Source organism: Lycorma delicatula, chromosome 1, assembly GCF_047948215.1.
Source record: "Lycorma delicatula isolate Av1 chromosome 1, ASM4794821v1, whole genome shotgun sequence".
In the NCBI taxonomy this organism is placed as follows: domain Eukaryota; kingdom Metazoa; phylum Arthropoda; class Insecta; order Hemiptera; family Fulgoridae; genus Lycorma; species Lycorma delicatula.
In genome coordinates, this window is record NC_134455.1 from 46,449,877 (window position 1) to 46,472,610 (window position 22,734).

Consider the following 22,734-nt stretch of genomic DNA (forward strand, 5'->3'; position numbering starts at 1 on the left):
AAATACTAATATAATTTAAAAATGCCTTGCCCTATTGTAGTCTATGTCAGTCGACTTTTAAGTACTTGACTCCTTTTTAGGATGTATATTTCCAGTAGTTTTAAACTACCATAACATAAATAAACATTACAATTTAAATTACTATAATTTTTCTTCTACATATCCAATTGCTTTAACGTTTTTTATTAAGATGAAAATCAGTTTGTTTAGCAAGTGTATACGTAATCATTTAAACATTTTTTTTTTAATAAAAATTCTTTCAGTGAAACCAATACATTTTTACTGATATTTTGAAGAGAAGTACGGTACTACTACTTTTGGTCCTACAGTGGGACTGGAAGATGAAATTTAATTTTCTTTAAAATTTGAGTTTTGAGGAGTATGAAAATACTATTCACTTAAAATTGTAAATAAATTTATGTATATACATATGCATAGGATTTCGTGTTAAAATTTGTGACTCAAAAATCTCCAAAGGTACAGATCAATTTCTTTCAAATTTATTTATGCTGCAGCAGTGTTTCCTGAAGTCATGTATGTGAAAATTTGATGAAGATTTGTGGAATCGTTTTTGAGTTAGGCTAAATTTAGTCAAAACAGACAGAAAAACTTCAATTTGAGGTATTTTTTCGATCGTATGGTGGGATTGGCGGTGAAAATGAATTTTATTTACATTTTGAAGTATGAGGATTACGAAAATACTATTAAAGTATTACAATTTGTGGCTCAAAAATTTCAAAAACGACTAATTCAATTATAGAAATTTAGATATGCTGTAGCAGTGCAATTGAAATTGTAAATGTAAAAATTTGAAGAAGATTTGTTTAGTCGTTCTTTATTTACGCTAAATTTAAGGTGAACAAGAGACAACATTTGTGGTTATGTTGCCTTTGTGTATTTTTCATACGCGCTTATGCAGTAAATCATAGTAATGAGTGAATTAAACTTGATGCCTCTGTGTAGATTCTACTTGTTATTTTTAATTATTTCATCAAATTACGGTTATAATAATTTAATTATCTTATAAGAGAATAAATATTCTAATATTAAATTTACAAAATATATATACCTCTTCTATTTTTCTCATTTAATTTTTTGTTATATTTCTTGCGCTAAAAATTATACAAAAAGTATTATACAAAATAAAATTACGATAAGTCGGTCTTCTTGCGCAGTTTTCGCAAGGATTTTTTTTTGTATATATATTCTTTTCTATAACTCTGTGTGTTACAATAATTCTACCTCCAATAATTCTTATTAGTATCATTACTTTGAATTTTAATCTTACAATAATAATAAGAATTTTTACTGTTACTAATATCGTTATTTAACTGATTACTGAATTCTTTATTAAATTTTCTGTTCAATTTGCATTATTTGGGCTAGATTCCCACTTTTTAAACAATTTATCATTCACTTTAATTTTAATATACTTTACTCGTTTGTTATAACGTTTTATATCATATAGAAATTAATTTTTTTTCTTTAGGGTGGTTTTAAATGACAAAAGTATTCTTCACTAAATGAAAATTATTGTGTCATTCATAAGTACAATAATATCTACGTTTACACATTTATATGTAAAACCTTTTAATTAACTAATCTATCTTGTCGCAACGGGAAAATGATAAAGTTTACATCTATTTAAATAAAATTTACCTTTTGATTAAAATTCAATAAATTTAAATAGTGATCTGATATTTCATCTGATAAGTAGCTACAGAGACTTCAATATTTAATTAATAGAATATATTACTGATTTAAGTAGGAGTTAACATAGAATCTCTAATTTTCTCATTGATCACTGGCTTAATTACTTTTCTGTACTGCTTGAATACAAAACAATTTAATTATTTTTAACAATAAATTTTTTATTATCAAAAAATAAATATTGGTAACTCTGAGGAAAAGTGTGGCATACTGCATAACCTAATTTCACCAATAAAAATTTCAGATCCAGTATAATAACATTAAAATTTAAATTAGATGTGTTTATAAAACTTAGTAAAATAAATATTATTAATTTTTTTTTATAAATAGTGGGCATCAACTTCTATGGTCATTAGCCTTTGTCACAAATTAAAAGCACTCCCTCTCCCATGAAAGTGACTAGGTCAAATGCCAGTATTGTCAAACAGATCATCGGAATAAACAGTTGCCACAAAACAAGAAAAACCCCAGATAAAAATTAGGTGACAAGGGTGTATAGGGCCCTTGTCATTTAAAATTTATAATCCATTTCTGAAGAAATGTCGTTAAAATATCAAAACGGATTAAAGGACCCGCAACTATTAAAACACATCCTTAAATAAATTCGTCAACTACACTAAAAACACCAAAACTCAAAACTGGAGAAAACAAAACGGTTAAGACACAAACACAATTAAATTGGTTTCAACGAATTATTCATGATAATTAATAAGTCACAATCGCTCCAATAAACCGCTTCCTCTGAGAAACTCGATCATTTTCTTTTCTCTTTTCTCATTATATGGTAAATCATGAGCTAATTCGCCGATTAGATTGAGCCTCATTCTGAGCTCTCTGTACAACGTGCACTCTTCTATTACATTATATATTGTGAGATATATGTCATAGCTTTCATACTTTGGTCTCTGTTCTCCTGTTACCATATAGGTCGAAGTAAGTATGGCATGACCTACTCGAAGTCTTGTAAGGGCTACTTGTTTTCGACGAGTTAGACTGTTTTTTGTTTTAATGGGAAGGGAAGTGGGGTATCCTTAATGAAGCCTCGCAGTAAGCGCACCCCATCTCCTTATCCATTCCTTTCTTATAACCTGTTTACTGTAGTTTTTAAGGTCATCCAAATGAACTAATGGATAATCGACTTTTTTGCTGTTTGCTGCTTGTTTGGTTGCTTTATCAGCTGCTTCATTACCAGGAATACCGACGTGGCCAGGTATCTATATCAAGATGCATTGTTTGCAGTTATCTTTAACGTTTTTAAATGCTGCCAATATATCCTGAACAAGTGCATCATGCGTGAAGCCACACCTTAAAGCAGTGGTTGCGCTTAAGGAATCGGAGCAGAGAAGAACTCTCTCTTCGTTGTAATATAATGCATAAAGAAGAGCTTGCTGAATTGCGTATAACTCTACTGTGTAGACATTGGCTATTGCAGATAAGCCCCTAAAGTGGGATTTGTCACACACGACTGATGCTTCCGACGCCGTTCTCAGTCTTCGACCCATCAGTGAATACATGGGTAAAGTTTTTAAGTTCTTCAATCAGTCGTCGAAAACAATTTGTAATATAAAAGTCTGGTAATCCCTGAACTTCTAGAAGATCAATACCATAGCCTCCATTCTCCATATTCCACCTAGTCTAGAAAAAGTGGCTCTTTTCCGATACTGTTCAGCCAAACTGTGATTATAAAAGGAAACAAAATTTATATGTCCTGTGAATGCCAAGACATATTCTGCATGTCTTAGCACCTTCTGTAGTTCAACGACATAACTCCTGCTTCTGATAATGTGTTGTCAATCAGACTGGTACGGAAAGCTCCTGTAGTAAGCCTGATTCCTTTGTTATAGATTAAATCGGGTTTCTTAAGATGAATCATTTTGGCGGAGCCATACGCTATTGATTCGTAATCTATTCTTGACTGGACCTGTGCTTTGTGAAGTTTCAACAATACTTCTTTATCATAGCTCCAATTCAAATTTAACAGGCACTTGATGACATTTAGGGCTTTCTGACACTTGGTTACTAGCTCTATTATAAGCGTCTCCATGAAATATATCTGTCCAAAGTGAGACCTAAGAAACAATATGTTTTTTTAAATATCCAGTAATAATACTGTTGTCTATTATAAAAACTTCTATATGCTGATTATTTCCTAGTAAAGTGCATAGAACACGTCTTCTCAGTTGAAAACCGGAATCTATTCATATTTTCTACTTCTACAAGTTTGTTAATAGCCGTCAGTAGCTTGTATTTAATCATAGCTGTTTTACTACTGGTGTAGAAGATTGCAAGGTCGTCCACTTCTTCCAATATCGGATGGTATAGCGGGAATAAGCTTGCTCATTACAATTGTGAACAAGATTCCGCTAAGCGTCGATCCTTGTGGCACACCATTTTCTAACTTTCTGAGCGACGACTATTCGTTTTCAATTTTAACACAAAAGTGTCTTTCCTCTAAATAACTCTTAACAATGGTTGGGAGTCTTCCTTTTATTCCCCAGTTTTGTAGCTGTTTTAAAATGCCATATCTCCAAGTCATATAAAAGGCTTTCACTAAATTTAAAAAGACGACAACAAAATGTTTTTTATTTATAAAGCTATTCAATATGAAATTTTCAACATTAATCATCTGATTTGTGGTGAAGTGAAATTTACGATACCCCGCTTGATGGGGTGAAATGCATTCTTCTTTTTCAAGGATCCACATGAGTCGAAAGTTTATCATGCGTTCTAAAATGTTTTCTAGATCGCAAGTAAGCGAGGAAGGTCGGTAGCACCGTGCATTCAAGGGATTTTTACCTTTTTTTAAAATAGGAGCTATAATCGCTTTTTGCCTTTTTCCATGATCTTGGATATACACCAGAAATCCAAATTTGGTTAAAGAGTTCTAGTATTTTCTTCCTTGCAATGACATCTAGCACTCTGATCACGTCATGTCGGATATTTTCTAGACTGGCGGCAGTGTTCGCTGTTTTACTCAGAGCATGATTGAATTCTTTCTCAGTGAATTCTTCATTATAATCCAAATTATTCTAGGTATCAAACAATATATCATATTCTGTTAGAGCTTTATGTTTTTAAAAATTTTCATCATAATTTTCGGTTGCACTGACAGCTTCATACTGACTCGCAGATTTCTCGGCTGTGTCCGAGGACGAGTCAAGGAGCTTTTCTCCATCTTTGATACAGGTAACGTGGTGGTAGGTTGATCCACCGATACCGCTTTGACTTTGCTCCATATCTCTGCCAAAGTTGTCTGTCCTGTTATTGAGGAGACATATTTTGGCTAGGAGGTTCTTTTTTTAGTTGAAATAACTCTTTTGGCGTTACCCCTGCATTTTTTAAACTTTTAAAATTTTCTTGCATAGGTCTTTTCTTAAAAATGTTGAAAGCCCTTTCCTTCTTTTTAATACTTCACGTACACCATCCGACCATCAAGGAACAGATGGACGTAGCAACATCCCTGAAGTTTGAGGGATGTGCCTTAATGCTTTAGCGATCACATTTGTCACATGTTAAACATCGCTGTTGATGTCTCCAGTTAGATTTTGAAAATGAACATATATAGTAAAGATAATCCAGTTAGCTTTGCCAAAAACCCGTCTTTTATGTATGGGATACAATTTCATGGGTGTATTTAATGACACCATGATTGGAAAGTGATAGCTTCCATGTAAATTTCCATTTACTTTCCAGTCTAATCTATGCACTAGCATAGATGCTAGCAGTGCTAGCAAAAGCTAAATTAATGCAGGATGAAGAACCATCTCTGACATTAAAGAGGGTTCCTGTACCAGTATTTAATAATGCAAAATTTGAAGTTGACAGAAAATATTCAACATATCTTCTCGCAGGGTCCAAGCAAGTGGATCCCCAAAAAGGATTATGAGCATTGAAATCCCCCACAAAAATGACAGGGGAGGCAATTGTTCTAATAGGTTATGTAAATCCTCTTCTCTCCAATTTAAATTAGGCAGATATACATTGCATAATGTCACGTTGACTGGACGGTATATGCGTATAGCTACCGCTTGTAAATCAGTGCATAGATGAACTTTTTCGAAGGCACAACGAGTTTCTGAGATTATGGCAACTACTCCTCTTGGTCTTTGGATAGGAGCTTGATCACGCCTAACTATGTCATAACCTTTCAGTCCCAATATATCAGTATTCCTTAAATACGTCTCTTGTAAGCAAGCGCTTAAAGGATTTAGCTCTCTCATTAACAGTTGTAATTCACTCAAATTCGACAAACATTCCATTTCAAGATCTCTTGAAATAGAATACTGATGTGTACTAATGTATAGGTATACAAGTATCTTAGATGGTATACATGGTGCTAAGAATGAGATTCTTAGCACAGTCTCTACCCCTGAAGATAGGGTGTCCGATGCCTCGGAGACACTGTCTTCTACCATCTACTCATCCCCTCTAATGCCACCGATGGTGGTTGTTGGTACTAAAACCTAAAAATATTCATTTAGTGGACTGTATTTCCAAGAGTGATTCATCCGTCGGGTGGATAATAAATAATGTGTGGAATTGCTCAAAAATCTTATTATTGTTCATTGAAAACTATTAATAGCCTAATGTTAACTTACGCAGAACTGTAATCTTACAATCGTGAATTTTAAATGTCGGCATGAATTCTCTTGATTTATGAAGCATACGATTATAAAGAAGAAAATCAAACATAATATTTAAAGGATTTCTATATTACCTTAGATCCACATATTAAAACATAACATACGATATTTCAGCATTAATTGAAATATATTACATTTTTAACAAGCAATTATAGAGAGAGAGTTTATATTTTGTAGTGTCTTATACATTAGATTGAGGTGAACTAACAGAACATGGTTTTAATATCTTTAAAGAAAACAATACAACAATTCAAAAGATGATTTTCTTTTGTTTTTAAATTAAAGTTCTTCTTAGTACCATAAACACATGAAATGATGTAGTTAAATCTTAATAAATAATACAAAGCTTATTACATTGCTAATACACAGCTACATAAATCCGAACGCCTATCGTTCGAGAAGCGGACTGATGCGAGCACATCCCGCAGCAGAGAGTAGTATTAACTAACCAGCAAGACGCGAACCATATGTTCGGTAGAAACACGCTGAACAGTGGTGAGGAGGATGTTTTACGGCCGGCATCCAATGATACCAACCCAGATGGTGCGGGGTGTATTACATCTAAGTCCATGCTTGATGGACTTCCCAGTGTTAATGTTGAAGCGGCTATGATGCTCCCCCTCTCTTGTGTGGGCCTCTGTTCCTTTGGAGGCCCCACAAACGCTTTTACTTGTACCTCTTTATTCTCAGTCACTTTCTCATTATCTTTCCGATTTCCTTGATTTGGGAATTTTTCTATCTGAACTTCAACTTATCTCAGATTAGATTGAGATTTTTAAAATTTTTCCTAATTTTTTTCGACGTATTACTAGCCGTAAGTTCTTGCTTTAATTGAATAATCTTTTCTTTAATTACATTTTGAAATTTTGGTGCCAGTGTATAACTACTTTCTATGATTGGTCGCATTCTAAGTTTCCCATTCAGAATCCTTTCCGTTATATTCGCTACGGTTGGTGCTAGCTCAGATATGACGACTTTTGACACGATTGAAGCTAAAGGAACAGCTTCAACCTGAGCATATGACGTTGCTTTAGGCATTCTGCTGTGAAATATCTTCTTTGCCCAAATGTAGCTGACCTTTTGTATGATGTTTACGTGGCTTCTTTTTCTTTGTACATTGGGCAATTCTGCGATCTTGCCAAGTGATGTCCATGCCAACTCACACAGACGGGTGGAACCTTGCATTGTTCATCTGGATGCAGCGGGGATCCATAAGAGTAAAACTGTTGCCTTATACAGCGTACTGACGTGTGCCAAACCGTTGATATCCGAAACACCTCAGTGGAGTCGGAATGAACAGACGCACTTCAAGTCTGTGGAAACCAGCCTTAATCTTATCCGGACACTTTGATTTGTTGAAACAAAAGGACGTGCAATATGGAGGGTACAATTTCTTCGTTGCGTCGAGTATTCAATCTCCTACTAGCTACAACATCCTGTTCGAAAAGTTCTTTTACTATTTCCTCTTCGGTGCAGTTTAACAAGTCTCAGCATATGATTACTCCCTTAGAGGTATTCAATGTGCTATGAGGTGAAACCTTAACATCCATTACGCCAATTTTGTTGGCTTCAAGAAGCGGCGAAACTGTAAATCATTGACAGTTTCGACGAACAGAAAAACAGTTGTCTTTCTAACCTCCTTGACTAGTCCTTCGGCGGCTTCCGTGATAACACGCGAAATCATGAAAGGACTGACTTTTCTGAAATCTCCTTCACTTCTTCATATATGACTGACTGACTCTTCAGCCGAAACTTAGGTCGATCCGATTTTTCCTTGTCATTAACATCAAAACTCGTTCTTCGCTTCGGACCTGAAGCCAAAGGTTCTTCAAGACGACGGTTTTTTGTTAGACGGGTTTTGTATAGACCTTCTGCCACAGATAACGTGGAAGTAGATTGCTCCATAAAAAACGTTTCTCGCCAGTCAATATGTCGTAAGGTGCGGGTGGAGAGACAGTTGGGCGCGCCCAGGATCGCAGATCCTGCCTGGGTTTCTCCAGTCAGCCGCATTTTACAAATTTACCCCAGGCCGGGGAATCAGATACTTCCTGACCTACGAAACCGGCATCCCAGGGTTCGCACATAGCAGTAACGGCTCCGATACCCTTACCCATAGGACAATCGCTGCCAAGGGCCGAAGTGACTGACACACGTTAGAAAGTGCAAGACTTCAGCAGAGCAAGCTCATAGCAGCTAACATTTAACCCGGCTCCACAACGGAGAAGAGGGATGAGCACTCCCCGTCCGCACTCCGCCCAACGTCGACAAAACAGATCACGTTCATAACCCCCTCCCAACACCCACGCAGCAAACAGCGAAAGCCAAAAGCATAACCGCAACCAGCTCGGGACCGCCAATCCCATACTCCACAGGGAGCTCCTGAGCAAATCCATTTCCCGGTTGGCCGATCTAAGTGAAAGTACCGACGTACGATGTCGTTGCCCGCCCTGGACATGTGCGTAGATGTTATGCACGGACGTTGGGTTGGATTTATCCGGAGCATTATTATTATTACGCACGAGAGTTGGTGTGGATGCTTCCACGGGCACTGCAATGCTGGAGGAAAGACAGCCTACCAGCCTGGAAGAGCCCATGACAGAGAAGAAGAAGAAAAAAAGATGGAATTCTAGTGGTAAGAAGGAATCCCTAACATCCACGAACGGGACTCAACCGGGAACCCTTTCAATCCTAAATCATCCAAAAGTGCAAACCTGGACACTAGTGGAAAATAAGAAGGGAAAAAAGAAAGGCCAGAGCTCTGAAGATAAGGAGGTTGCAAAGAGAAACAAAAAACTTCCAAAGGCAGCAGCAAAAGAAAAAATAAGAAAGAGAAAGAATCGTAAAGAAGCGATCCTCATACAAAAAACACCGAAGGAAAAACTTATGACGAAACATCATTAAAACCCGGAAGGGAAACTGGTGGAAACTGAGGCAGAGTTAGGGGCAATGCGAAAAATTAGGGTGGGAGATTTTCTGATTGAATTCGAGAGCACACCTTGAATGCTGCCCTGAAGGATGTATTCGTAGAAGGTGCTACGACCGCGTAGAAGGTGCTAACCTAGAACCGCTGGAGGCACTGGAGATACGAGATCTAGACTGCGTAACAGGGAAGGAGGATGGGAAGCAGCACTGCGAAGAGATCTCGGAGATATAGGAGACTGCCGAGTTAGCATTACCAACGCTAATGCCAGGGGGCAGAGACTAGCAATAGTAGAGATTGGTGAGAAGATGCTGCTACACTACTCAGTCGATCCAACATAAGGATTGGCTCGCTGTACTGCCAAATTAGATCTAGGGCACAGGTCCTTCGATGTTTCAGGTGCCATTGGTATGAGTATCTGGGTGGTAGATGTAATGAGTCTGACAGGAGCCGGCTATACCATAAGTATGGGATAGGAGAGCACAAGGCTAAGGAGTGTTCCGCCCCTTCGGTTCATGCTCTGCCGGGACAAAGATATGAGCTAGCCCACGCACCCAGGTCTCGGGAGTGGCAGGTTTTCCGGGTAGCTCTGGAGCAGATGAAAAGAAGGATTCGTTAAAATGTTTAATGTTCTACAGCCCAACTTTAACAGGAGCCGATTAGCCGATGACTTGCTACTACAGCCAGCAACTTGCTGCTATCAGCGAGCAATACCGGGACCGTGACGACTCCCAATAGTTCCGAGATTCACTCGGGACTGCCGCGATGTGGATTCTGTATCGCAGCAGAGCCCAAGTTCAGAGGAACGACGCAGGCAAGGGGTTCGTTTGGATCTGCTGCGGTGAAGTGACGGTTTTTAGCTGTTACGTCACACCAAATGACTCGATAGCGGACATTCGTCGGAAGGTTGACATGCTGGAGGATCTTATCCTTGCTGCCGCCGGTGGGTTGGGGGTAGCTGGTATTTCAACTCCAGGTAGGTGGAGTGGGGTATGGCGCATCCCAACCCCGTAGGGGGAAAACACTCATCTTGTGACGTTACCGGTCGCCACACCACCCACTCCATTCCAAGCCCTGAGGGGCTTTACCAGAGGTTGTCTTTAGACCCTCTAATTGATTACATCTCACAATCATCAGCCAGGCCTCGGTCGGGATGCTACCGATGGAAATGCCTCGGTAGACATATGCATCAGTAAAATACATATCGAATTTCTCTTTCACGTAGCCTCAAACGGACATCTTCACATCCAACCTTATATGGTTCCCTCAAACTAACTGACCGAAAACGCGGAAGCGCGAACCCCGCGCCTAGTCCAGATTTGACGGCACCGTTGACTGTGAATTCCTCAGGAAACGAACAAGTTTAAGTTAAATAAGTGCTACACTCATACTAGTCAAAATTATATGTAACGAACAACTCCAGAGGGAAATACATTTTGGACGTGGTGGCATGTACTGGACTTATGCTCCTTAATACAGGGAACACGACGACGTTCAGCCGCTCAGGATATTTGGAAACTGTTTCCTATTTCTGTCACCTCCGAAGTGCTGGTCACGCTTGTCCGGAACTGGAGAGTTCTCGAGCATTATATCGGTAGCGACCACCAATATATCTCATTTAGAGTCTTCCGTTTCAGAAGGGCATAGTCATTGTCGCTAAGGCGGAGTGGGATCAGACCTTCATCTCTTCTCACCCCCTCCCCATGAACTACGCTGGATTCGCTTTGTCGTTGAAAATAGTCTCTGAGTTTCTTCAGTTGTTTCGCATGAACCACACGGAAATTTGCAACACCTCTTTCACCCCCGTTTCTGGAAAGATGGAAGCGAGAACTGCGCGGTTTATGCGCTCGGTGCCCGGTGAATTCACTTCTAAGAAACTGATTAAGCCCCTCAAGCTCCGTTCTCGTCCATCTCAGAACACCAAAACTCTAGGCAACCAGCGACACAACGTAGGTATTGATGCTCTTCACTTTATTGTCCCCCCTCAATTGCGACTTTATGATAGCACTTGAGGCCACGACCCTTGAGGCCAGACGTAAGGATCTCTTTCGCTTGACTGTGGTTTATTCCCACATCTTGAATGAAGCCAACAGATCGGTAGGTTTCACCACGCTGCATAGCTGTCATCACCAAACGGGGATGATCCATGAACACCACACTACAATCGTCCATCTACGACCAAACTCCTTTTCTCTTGGCATTAACCCTACACTTGTCTTAGTCAAATCTCATACAAATGTCAACACTGAATTTCTCGACCAATTTAACAAGCCGTTGGACACCCTTCTTGGTGTCAGAACATCATTCTTGGTGTCACTCCATGGTACATGGGGTAGTTATAAGAGTATTGGCCAATTGCAAACCCCTCATTTTCTCATGTTAGGATGTTGGACAGAGGATTCAGCGCCATACAAATCCAGAGCGCACTCCGAGCATCACCCAGAAATTTGCCTTGGTGAATCACTATCTCGCCAGTGGTCGCGGGCTCTTTATTAGGAACGGTTAACACAAGACAGATGCACCATTTATCCATGCGCATCGCCGGAACTCGACGAACAAGGGGTCATTAACCTTTACAAGCTGTACATAGATTGTACCAAAAAAAAAAGTAAAAAATAATGACTCTTTTTAGCCAAGGCAGAGAGAAATCCGTCCACCACTAACTGCTCCTTGCAACCTCTTCTGTTCTTTCGACAACCCTTCTCATCTTCCGCAATAATCTGGTGTCGCTCTAGATCAGTCTTTCTCAAAGTGGGCGATAACGCCCCCTTGGGGGCGTTTGAAACCTGAGGTGGGCGTTAAGGGGCCCAGAAAAAATGGGGGGCGTTGATGCGGGTTAGGGGGGCGATGTATAATTTGTAATTTCATTTACTTTACATAGTATTTTAAATTTCACTAAAATTAAAACCCACCACAATAACGAATAATTAGTTTATATTTCTACCCTGTATGATGTTATAAAAACTTAAAATACTTAACATAGATTTCGTAGGATAGCCCGCACACCGTACGCAATCAAGTTGTAACAAGTTTCTGCGGATAAAGGAACATGATCGATGATAGTTAAAAAATTAGAGCAATTTTACCTTAATTATATTGCACCAGAAATTATTTAAACATTAGGAAAAAACTACCATGCAGAGTTTTAAAATATTATACATACGTAAACTAACATAAATTGAGTTTTCTTTACTTTCTTTCTTGTTTTTAACATAAGTACATATTACAATATTTTCCTAGCATTTTATAAGAAATTACTGATGTAAGAATCATCATTTTTATATAAAATGGAAATACGTATATAATTATTGTTCAAAAAGTTGTGATAGAAAATTTTTTTTACAATTAACCCATTACCGTCCAGTGTCAAATAGTATAGTAAGCCTAAACAGTTCACTTATTGTAAACATCGTTTACTATTTCTATATATTATAAATATTAAATATTACAAATAATAAAAACGCTGGCTTAGGCGGCGGTTTTTATTTGAACCAGTTCTAAATTATAAACTAAAATTCTATGGAAAATTACCCATATTTATCTATAATACGAAATGATATTAATTTATTTTCCGTAGTTAAATAAGTTATTATTGTTAGTAGTATTATTTACTAGTCGAAATATAAAATTTTAATTATCTTATAATGAGAATCTTATATAAATGAGAAAGATATTCAACAAAAATAGTTTCGTTCTAATAAATTAGTACAATAATAGTACAATAAAATAGCAATGTATTTTGGTAATTCTGATTGGTGTAATCCGGTAGAAATCGGCTGGTTCATCGATACTTGCTCAGTACGATTGTGCGTCGAAAGAGATAAACGAGTTTGTGCGTGCTACTCTTATTCCAGTCGTTACTTGCTGTATTTAAATCCTATATAAAATCTCGTAATTTTTCTTATATTTTCATTTGTGGTTTCGCGCGCTATCTTTAAAAAATTATTTAAGTTCAACACTTTATTTACATATTTTTGAAAACAAAGCCATGTCGGAAGCAAAAAAGAAGAAACGGCAATACAGTCTAGAATATATTAAATATGGATTCATAGAAAATTCGACAAACCCATCTTTGCCTTTGTGCCTTCTTTGTTCAAAAAAATTTTCAAACGAAGCGATGAAGCCTTCAAGACTTCAAGATCATTTGAATAAAATGCATCCGGATAAGAAAGACAAAAAATGTAGCCTATTTTCAAGATCTGGAAAAGAAGCATAATGCTCAGCCAAGGGTATCGAAACTTTTTTCGATGGCTGCTAAGCAAAACGATGACGGACTTCGAGCTTCATACAATATCTCTCTGTTAATTGCTCAAACAGGTAAACCACACACCATCGGAGAAACGTTAATTTTGCCGGCGATAAAAGAAGTTATAACTACTGTGCTCCATAAACCGGCGGCAGATATAATTCGAAAAATTCCTTTGAGCAATAGTTCTGTCCAAAGACGAATTGATGAAATGGCTGAAAACATTGAAAAGTCATTGTGTAATCATCTGAAGACTAGTAAATTTTCAATTCAGTTGGATGAGTCCACTTTACCAACTAATGAAGCATTGTTGTTGTCTTACGTGAGATTTATTAAAGATGAAAAAATATGTCAAGAACTTTTATTTGCTAGAAATTTAGAGACAGACACGAAAGGAGAAACCATATTTAAAACACTGGAGAAGTTTTGTGATGAAAAAGAAATTCCGTTGAAGAATATTATATCAGCTGCTACAGATGGTGCTCCAGCTATGACGGGGTGTCAAAAAGGCTTCATATCGTACTTAAAAAACAAAATTCCTGATGTGCTTGCTGTACATTGCGTTATACATCGACAGCATTTAGTTGCTAGAACTTTAAGTGAACGACTATTTCAATCATTGCAACATGTCATCAGAGCAGTCAATAAAATCCGAAACAACTCTTTAAATGACAGATTATTTAATCAGCTTTGTGTTGATAATGATGAAGATTTCAATAGATTGATCTTTCACACAGAAGTGCGTTGGCTATCAAAAGGAAATTGTCTGACTCGTTTTTACAATCTGTTTGACTCTGTCATAGAGTTCTTGGAAAACAAAGACACAGAATTGCGCGAAAACCTCATCACATCAAAGAATGATATCGCATACCTGACAGACCTTTATACATTGCTTAATGATATGAATCTCCAACTTCAAGGCGATGACTTGAACTTAATAAAAACAAAAAATGTCGTCGCTGCTTTCGTAGCCAAGTTGCTCTTACACAAGAAGAATATCGGCAGACGTGAGTTCCATAATTTTCCCAATTTATCAGTATCCTGCAACAACGACGACTTGCTCGTCTACTGCCAACATTTGGAAAATCTTCACAGTGATTTCATTGAAAGATTCCAGGACATTTTGAAATTGGAAATACCAGACTGGGTGTTAGATCCTTTTCCAAATGTCAACATAGCAATATCACCCCAATTGGAAGAAGAACTTATAGAACTGACAACGAACGAGGAAATAAAAATCAAATACAAAAATGGCTACCAACAATTTTGGCTACAAAAGTCAATTCCGCAGTTGTACTCTGGATTGTGGTCTATCGTTGAACGATTTTTGATAGCATTCCCATCGTCATATTTGTGTGAACGTGGATTTAGCGCTGTGACAACGCTGCTTACTAAAAAGAGAAATCATTTGCAAGTTACCAAACGCGGCGACTTACGACTGTTTATGAGTAAAATCGAACCTGATATCAACAAACTTATTAAATATCATCAAATTCATCCATCTCATTAGATTAGTATAAAAACGAAAACCGATTACATATTTATATTGTTTCTTTTAATTTGATTAAAATATATTATTAATATTATAAAGTTGGGTTTTATTTGCTCTCACTGGTAAAAATTTCTAGTTTAGAATGTAAGTTTAAACATCAGAACCGACTAATATAACTAAATTAATTAAAGTAATGAAATTGTGGTTTTTAAGTTTTAGGGGTGTATAAAAAATGGGGGGCGCTGAAAAATAATTGATTTTCAAAGGGGGCGGTAAAATAAATAAGTTTGATAATCACTGCTCTAGATGTTCAGAAATTTTGGCACTCAAGATAGATGTAAAAATTATAAAAATTGTTGGGAGGCAAGTAATAGATCGGTATTTTGCAGGGTCTGCCGGAGCTAAAACAGTCTTAGGAATCAGGTAGTTCACTCCCTGGGTGAAAAATCCTGGCATAAGACTGGAATTCTGCAACAACGCCGAGTAAAACTCAGCATGTCATTCATGTTCAGCTGAGAAGCGCTTGAACCAAAAGTTGTGCACCCCGTCGATCCCGAGTGTTTTCCCGTTATGCGTCAGAGCAACAGACCCAATCACATCATCCAAAATTACAATATGGTCAACCATAGATGGCACCCCATTCACTCTCCTCTTCTCATCACGGATCCAATCAGCTCCATCACGATGCCGTAATGAGCTCGACTAGATTGGAATCCAATAATCCAAAACTTCAGTGTTGGAAGGAGCTGCCGAATTCTGGAGCTGCTGCACAGCTGGTGTTTGCAGCCTCTTATAGAACTCACACTGGTTGGTTCTAAACAAACGGTTCTGTTAGCGTCGCATATTACTTATTTTGTAAAGGCACATCCTACAGGATAGCACCACGTGGTGTTTCAATAAATCTAGTGCTGCGGCAACCGAGTTGTTTTCCGGGTTCCTATGGATGCAGACAATGCTCTCCGCAGCAGTTCGCGCCTTCTGGCTGTCATAAATGTGTTCAGACGACCTATCTCTCTTCGCAGCTTGTTAACCTTCCTTGTCAGACCAAACTCCCAAGCTGGCATCCCAGGTCTATGTCGCCTCATAGCTTCTCTAACTCGCTGGCCATTAGGAAGAGTTACCGTGAAAGTACTGACGTAAACCAACTCCTGAAGGCCCTGGATTTTTGTCACATGTGAAACTTTATTAGCTAAAAGCTTTTTTGACGTGATCGATTATTATTTTCGTGCCACATTTCGCCCACAACCTAAGAATCCTCGGTCTCAATGTCGGATCCATTCCACCGTAGCGCAGCGAATTCTCCGCAAACAGATATGCCATAGGATTTGGAGGAACGGGTGCTTCATCCACCACGCCATCATCAGAAGATGGACTAGACAGCAAACCGAGCTTCCTCGAAACCTCTAACCTGATCGCCGTGACACTATCCGCAGGCACCCTATGCGATGTAAAAAGGGACCTGCGTTGGTTACATTATTGTTATTACTTATAGTATAAAGAAAATATACATTTTTATCACAGAAGTCATATTCAGAAAGTTTAAATTCAATAATATGAAATCTCCATCAGAATAATGTTTTCTTAATTTAAAAATAAAATTGTACTTTGTAAATCTGTATACTTTAATTTTTATCCTCCACAACGTTGGATGAATTCCTCCAAAATTTATTAATGTTTACTCATTTTAATTTTAAGGCGTCATATTTTTCATTAGCTTTTCCCTTTCAAGATGAACTAATTCCTTTCCAACTCTTCTGCACTTTGCTAACAACAATGCAGATTTTTTTTAGCTTAATTTTTAAATATTTTCTACCACCAAATCAGACCTATCAGATCTATAAATGTTTCTGGTTAATTTTTTAATAACAGACTTTTTTCTAAAATAAAATTAAGTTTCCTCACCGACTGTTTTAATTCCACACATCTTTCTTGTTACTTTCTTCATTTCTACACAATTCATTAAATTTTACTGACACAGTGAATAGAGTTTTTTTTTCAGAACAGGTTTTAATTCGTAGGTAATTAACTTTTCAAGCAGTTTTTTTTTAGATAGTTTAGCTACCTTAATCGTGAAGAAACAATTGTTTTTTTTTGGTCACTTTTTACTGCCTTCTTTTAAAACAGTGTTCAATAAATAATAATAATATTAATAGAATGTAAACATAAATAATAACAGTTATAATAATAAGTAGTAGTAATTTTCTTCCTTTTGAATAAGATTAATTTGATTTGTAGTAATTAATCGTTTTTTTCTTTTTTACTTATGCGTAAATATTAATTTAATATTTAATATTAAATTTAATAATCAACAGATTTAATATTTAACAAACTACTTTAGTATTTTCAATTGAATATACTTATTTGCTATCTTTACTTCCCAAAGCTATCGTTCTGATGAAAGTCTTCAGTTGGTTCCTTTCCTCGAATTTAAGACTTTTCGGAATACTATTTCGGGTAATGAGGATGCTTGTACCAATCTGTAGGTAGCTACCGCAATTTCCTTTTTATAAACTTCGGTTGGCTTAATATTATTTACTACATAATATAAATGACAAAAATTCCTCTTTGGGAGGAAATATCTTTTACCCCCTTTACTTTATTCCCGTTATATTATTTTAAATTACTCCTGCGAAAGAAGTAACTATGCTTTATTATCAACACCAATTGTAATTGTTTTGTATCGCAAACCGATCCAAATTTATAAGAATACTTAACAATGTGTTTGTATAATTTTTTATTACCGATTATAACTTATGAACAATATTATTACTCTTTATGTTCAATTTTTTTATTATCATTATTATTATTACTGTGTCACTTAAATTTGTATAATATAAGTTTAGTTCTATTAATATTTTTATAATTTCAACAATTTCTAGTGATATGATAATTAAGCAAAGTTAATAAATTAATTGTAATGTTCATCTATTACTTTAAATATATGTTGTAAAAGGAGGATTTATAACGTTTTTCCATTACGTTTATCCAAATACACTAAAACAATAGAAGTATTGAGTTCCAAATTTTGTTCTCTCACAATGATTTCAGTTTCAGTCCGGGTATGGATGTTAATTTTTTTCTTTATTTATCGAAACTGAGTCGCATAATTGAATGCTTGCTATAGGACAATGATGTATTGTTGATGAACAATTCAGTGTTTGAGTGTTTCAGAGGTTCCGTGAGGGGGAGGAAATAGTGATAACGGGGTAGTCATTTGTAGGAAGTGTAATAGGTGTTTAGAGTATGCATTTGTATTGTGTGTGTCACCGCCTGAAATGCGCGCGCGGTTTCGGACAATAGTAGATCGGAATGTACAGCTAGCTTCGGCGCGTGCAATGACCGTTTAGTAGGCATGCATTTTGTTTGTTTCCTAAAGGCAGGAAATTCAGTATGACATGCTACGACTTATGTGTTCGGAATAGCTGCTGGTCTTGCGGTACAAATATAGGGCTTTTGATTATCATATTCATAGTTATGTATTTGTATTAGTGAACGCTAAAATTGTTAACAATGTTTCTAGTAGCTTAATGATATGATAACAATTCAAGATTTGTCGGTATTAAATTGTTACCGATTCCAGCTGTTAAACACCATTGTTGGAACTTTAAATTCCATTTCGACTGAATGTTGACGTTGCTCATCCGTAAACAAACAATAGCTTGTGCATTATTATGTGGCCCTTAATTTTAATCATAAATATACCGAAACTATATTACAGTTCCTGATGCTACAAACAATGCCGACAAGTTAAATGATCTTGAATCGCTAATGTAACCTGGAATCGGTTTTATATTCATACTATTTAGCGCTCTCCATCTATGAACTACTTCCCATTTAAAACTTTCAGGTTTATCGGATTGGATCGATTAAATCGCATGGAATCTCGTGTGCTCGGACAAAGCAATTTATTTTAAATTAATTGCTCTATCCATTTAAATGTTTTACGTGCGCTTGTGTTTACGTATAAGTAGTGTTCATCTGTCTGAGTTAGATTGTATTTATGAATGCGAACGCATCATTCAATGATTCAACACTGGATTAAAGTTCTCTGTCTGTTTTACAGTTTATAGCAATCTGTATTTTGTACGACAAACAGGACTAAATTTTATTGATATTCTTTTTAACTTGATATTTAAAAAAAAAATATTTTGGGTAGTTACAGTTAATCATTACAAATATAACATTTTACGACAGTCACAATAAACGTAATGTTTTATTATATTCAGAAATAGATGGAAACAAATCATTTGAAACGTTTGATCTGATATAAGTAAAAAGTAATCTTAGGTCTGATTCGGGAACAAGCAAAACTTAACATATATTACACCTTGTGCAAGTCATCTATTTACCTTGTAAATAAAAAAAAAATGTAACGGGCAATGTTAGAAATATAAGTAATATAATTTTAGTTGGTGGTAGATCTATAGGCCTGCCTGCGAAACGTTTATATATATATACACAATATAACATAATTATTCCAAAATAATTAGTTTATTTGTGTTGAGTAAAATCCTAATTTTCTTTTCTTTGGAGCGTAAAACTAGAGTGCTATTTGAATAACTTAGCGATATCGAGATGAAAGTGTATACATTATTTCGCTTTAAAAAAGGGTAAATTAATTTGTTGCTCTACCCTATCTGTATGTTTCCTTCTTATGATTTCACACTATCAGTTATTATGGTTCTAACTCAGGCAATCCATCTGAGGTACAAGTGTTAGTTACTTATACAAGAGTTGCATTCTCTAAGAAATGTATATTATAAACTCTTCCCTGCGTCGTACAGAATGAACTTACGGGGCTGCATATTTTTGAATTTCAGTGAGATTGGCTTGCCGATATACAAAAATATATCTGGCTCATTGAAGGGGAAACCAATTCACTCTTCCTTTTCTTAGTAAGACTGATATAGTTATTTTTAAGAATGGTTATGTCATTTTTGAAAGTGGCCTTTCACTTGTGTGCAGTCCTCTACAAGTGTTACGATTTGACACTCACCTCGTTTACTTTAATAAAATTAAACTATGAGAAAAATTATGATCGATCAAGACGAATAGAAATATCAAATTTAACTTCAGCACTTTTGAATTTTTCCAAGAATAAGGTATAAAACAAAATAACTCGCTATTAGACACACTACTTACAATATAGAAATTATATTCTCTATTAGGACTGATTAGTACTAATGCAAAATTGACAAATTTAGATTTAATAAATACAAAAAAATTACTTTCTTTTGATGAATATTTTTTTTTCATAATACTCACCAATAAATTATGTTAGTGAAGTTATGTAACACTAATGCATAATTCTACAACTTGATAAATTTTTTTTTATTCGTAACTTTTTGACTGATTTCAGTAATAGAAGGACGTCTCCATTTCGATCATAGGATATATTTATTATAATTTTTTCTCATCTATAAATACTGGTATATGAATAAACACGTGTACGTCTGTATAAATGAACTGCATTCAGCTCACTGAAGTAAATCATTTGCTCCTTACTTTTTTCTAATGTCAGTGAACGGAGTAGTAAGGATATTCTTAACAATGGCCTTCGCAGTTTTCACAATGTCTGGATTGACTTGTGTCTTATTCGGTAACCGACAACTTTATTGATTATAACACAAAATGAATTGACAGATATAATATTAACAATCTCCTACAACTAAAAATCATACTAATTTTCTCAGAAAAAGATAATAAAAATAAGTTGTAATTAAGTTCTTCATGAGTTATGGAAAAAATATTATTCTTCAGTTGTTTACACTAAACTTAGACATACAAATAACTTTCTTTTCGTTTATTTTTCTTTATACAATACTCACCAGTAAATTATAGAGAAGTTATGTAACACTAATGCATAATTCTATAATTTGATATCTTTTTCTTACTCGTAACATAAAGAGTCTCTTATTCGGTTTGTTAAAGGCAGCATTTTTTTAGGATTATCCGAATTTCGAATAAAAATAAAAACTAAAAAATGTAACTTAAAATTAAAATCTATAAAACACTTTTTTAGCTAGTAAATTTAAACTTTTTGATGTCTGTGCTGACTTCGAAAATTAAAGAACGACAGAAAAACGTGATTTTCACAAATATATCGTGTATTAAAATTATAGTGTATATATATATATATTTACTGCGGGAATATAAATTTAAGATACTTTTTTCAAGAAGGTTTTTTTTAGTTGAAATATGTATTCAGAATCCTGTAAAAGGGTTTGCTATTCTACAGAAGGAAACATATTTGCAAACGAGGTTATTGCTCAAATAACGTTACGTATAGAATTTTGTAAAAGATGTTTGTAGCCAAATAATATTGATAATTTTACGTGATTGATTAAATTACTTCTGAATTGAAATTCAATTGCAAAACCACAATGAGATAATAATTACTTTATGGAGTGAGATTTCTATAAGAAGAGCAATTTTATTTTATATAGCAGTTTCCGTACATTCTTAATTGCAATATACGAGTAAAGGTAAATATTTTAACCGGTCATGGACATTCATTGGAATTCTGTACGTCACCCTACGACGTCCAAATGAATAAAAACCTACATCAGGTGAACTTTGTTATTTTACCGCTGAAAGTACGTATTTCAATGAACCATAAAGAGATCACTGATTGTGCACATCTGCATTGCTCAATCTGCTGTCACTGTTCATAAGTGAATTTAGTCACAGTGAAAGATTTATTTTATTCACTCAGATTATGTTGTAAAACTTTACTTTTAAAAGATTTTTGAAAGATTCGTTCAAAATTTTACTAACATCGAAGGCCCAAGATAGGAATTAAGAAATCTAATTTTTGACAGATAATATGTTTGAGAAATATAAATTTTAACTCTAATCCTTTTCACACCTAAAATCACGCTATTTCTAATGTTACAAAATGTAGTATTCAAATACTAATGCATAATATTGTTTTAGCCACTGGCAAAAAAAATTTAATAAAAAGCTGCAACAAAAATGTTTTACCGACTTTTTCCATATGCTTTAAAATCGTTTGCTACCTTCTACGGGGCTAATAATAAATAGTGGATTCAAACTTATTTATTATTGCGGTTTTTATACTCGACTAAAAAACTAATAAAAATAAAGTTAATACATCAACCATAAAAATATTAGTTTTCTGTTTAGATTTATTTTACGTCATTTTTATTTTTTCTCTTACATTTTTCCTTTAAGTTATTTTTTTTTCTGAAAGTTTTTAATAATTTGCTTTGGATCGGTTTAATATTCCTACATTATTTTGAATTAGTTAATTTATTTATAACAGAGATTAGGTTATACATTGGAGGCATTAGCTTTACACGAGTTTATTAGGAGTCAGTAATAATTTTAGAAAAGGAAAAGTTATATTAATTTTGTTCGTTAATTTCTGTTAGGCTGCGCAATTTAATTTCGTTTCCAAAAATCTTCTTCAAATAATTTTTTTTACGAATTTTAACCTAACACATCAAAATAATAAGAAAATATATTTCTTATTCTTCTTAAAATATGAAGGAAAGTACTTTTTAATATCCATTTTGGACTCAAATAATTATTCATGTAAAATAGTGAATAAACGAAGAAAAATTGGTCCATAATCCTTCAAATTGTCGAAGATCACGATAAATAGGAATTGTATATTATTTCCCTAAAAAGAAAATATTAATAAAGAATAATATCAGATAGGGGTTGTCGAGCAATGTGTTGATTAAACTTGGATATATAA

General features: G+C 35.2%; 1 pseudogene; it reads left to right on the forward strand.

Annotated features, from left to right (window-relative positions):
* Positions 1–13,261: 13,261 nt before the first annotated feature.
* On the forward strand, positions 13,262–15,029 carry LOC142317498 (protein FAM200C-like; annotated as a pseudogene).
* Positions 15,030–22,734: the final 7,705 nt, after the last annotated feature.